Below are 2,427 nucleotides of genomic sequence, written 5' to 3' on the forward strand. Positions count from 1 at the left end.
ATTTGCATCTCCCCCTCTAGTTGGTCAAATCTTTGACCACATATAGCATGGTTATTTCCCATGGATCGTTGTTACAGTGGTGGAGGTTGATAAGGAGGATTTAGTCAAGTTTAAGCTTGATTTGCCCCTCATTGGTTAACTCTCCACTTGATGTTTGGATGATCCCTCTAACCAAAATTAGAAGTGTTTGAATAGGGGTCCCAACCCCTATTATTTACGTAGCCTGCCTCTTTTAGTTGGATTTCAACAGTGACTCCACTCATTTGGCCCTCGTTAGCTTGATGAATGTCTCCAAACGATTAAGCTTTTCAAGGATTTTTTTGAATCGATCATCGTTGTTCTTTTCTTTCACAGCTTTCACCATTAGGGGCTTAGATTTGTACATAAACCTCTCATTTGGCCACATGTACAAGTTTATAGCCATATTTTCTATGATTTTGTAGGCTCATCCATATATATAGAACATGAGAGATCCTTCAAATTCTTCGTCTAAACTAGATCTAATGTGTTTGTCAACACTGTTGTAGAATATTTGGATTTGGAGCTATACCTACAGTCCATGGTGTTGGAACTTCCTTAGAATTCTCTTGAAATGCTCCCATGCCTCATACAAGGATTCACTTTCAAATTGTTTAAAACTGGCGATTACTAACCATAGTTGAATGGTTTGACTTATAGGGAAAAATTTATAAAGAAATTTTTTTCACTAGATCGTTTTATGTAGTGATGGAACTCGATTGTAACGAGTCTAACCAATAAGCCATGTTGTCACACAATAAAAATGGGAATAACCAAAGTGCATTGCATTATTGGATACCCCGTTGTACTTGAAGGTGTCGCATAGTTGAAGGAAGCACTTCAAGTGCTGATTCGGATCTTCGACTTTGGATAATGCTCGTCTTTATTTTGAAATTATTTGCATTAATCACCGGTCATTCTATGCTTCATTGCACTGCGTCTAGTGTACATAGGGCATACTCGCACAATGTCCTTTGAGCCATTAGGATCACTTCTTGGTTATTGCCTTGTTGTTCTCGTGGCTCCTCAAATAACGTATTGTTCATGGTAAATTAATTACCTCGAGCAGATAGGTATTGATGGCTAGACGATTAGACTTGAGTCTTTCCTCCAGATCTGGATAAGGTTCAATTAAAGTACTTGAGCTTTGGGTCATACACGACTTGAAAATAAACTTAAAATCATATATATAGGCCTTAACTGTCCTAAATATCTTACTAATTGTAAAAAAACTATATTTTCACAATTTATTGTCAAAACATCCCTGCAATGGCGTCAAAAACTTGACCACCTATAAATATGTTATCGTTTATAGTTAAATAAAACACAAAAAAATATAAGAATTAAGAACGGCGGTTATACAAGTACACGGATCAAATTGTAATATAGTTTTTATAACGAAATACTTGGAAGTATTCCAAGGATCATACCTAATAGAGGATGGAAAAAATAAATAAAACACTTTTACAATAACAAGTCTAAGTAGTACTAATTATTTCAGTATATTATGGTGAACCATAAAATAAAGTAAGAGAATAAAACAAATAAATAACGAAAATAAATAAATAAAGAAAAATAGAATAAATAAATAAATCAGGAAGATTAACTCGCTTTAGAGTTTGTAACTAATTTCGAATTAGAGTTTTAGAGTGGATTAGCTATCAATTAACCAATTATTACCTCCCAGCCTCTAATTAAATAATCAATTGGTTGATACTCGCTTATCTTCTAATCTCACTTTCTCAACCAGGAAAAATTATGATTTACTCAGTTCGACTTATCTCTCAACCTCGTCTTACCTATGGTAACTTCCTAGGGTTGTCAAGCCTAGTAGTTTAAGCACACATAATTTATACCAACTAATCACTCTTGGGAAACCCTAAATCCTCTATTAATCACATCCCTATCCACTTGCTAATCTACCTAAGGGATTTAGGCACTCATGTTATTCATAATCTCTTTCTCGATTAAATAAACCATGTAAAGAACACGATGAATTTGAAGCAGAAAAGAGATTTGAATAATTGTGGATTTAATATCGAATGCGGAAAAAAGTAGTAAATCCCTTGATTGGAATAAAGAAATAAAACAAATTCAAAAGAACATAAACTAAAATACTTGACTGAAAAGAGATAAACTCTTAAACCAAAACTGATTTCAAGAGGAAAACAAGAAAGTATTGAAAAATTGAAAAGAAAATAAACTAAATTACTTCTAAGCTACTTGGGTTCTTGAAGGCATCTAGGACGACTTAGTTACATTCAACCGCTAATGTCCTATTTATAAAGTTGTTGGTAGCCTAAATTAGGTCTTTGACACGTACAAAGTCTTCGTATAAGTTTGATTGCACGGACGAGAATAACATACTAAACTTGGACAACATGTCGACATGTGTCACGCCATACCACT

General features: G+C 34.0%; 1 non-coding gene across 1 annotated transcript; it reads left to right on the top strand.

The window, feature by feature from the left end:
• The first annotated feature begins 554 nt into the window (after positions 1 to 554).
• On the top strand, positions 555 to 656 carry LOC128290791 (small nucleolar RNA R71). Its single transcript, XR_008280577.1, has one exon. It is a non-coding gene; the product is annotated as a small nucleolar RNA R71 (small nucleolar RNA).
• Positions 657 to 2,427: the final 1,771 nt, after the last annotated feature.

The sequence above is a fragment of the Gossypium arboreum genome, chromosome 3, assembly GCF_025698485.1.
Source record: "Gossypium arboreum isolate Shixiya-1 chromosome 3, ASM2569848v2, whole genome shotgun sequence".
NCBI classification, from domain to species: Eukaryota; Viridiplantae; Streptophyta; class Magnoliopsida; order Malvales; family Malvaceae; genus Gossypium; species Gossypium arboreum.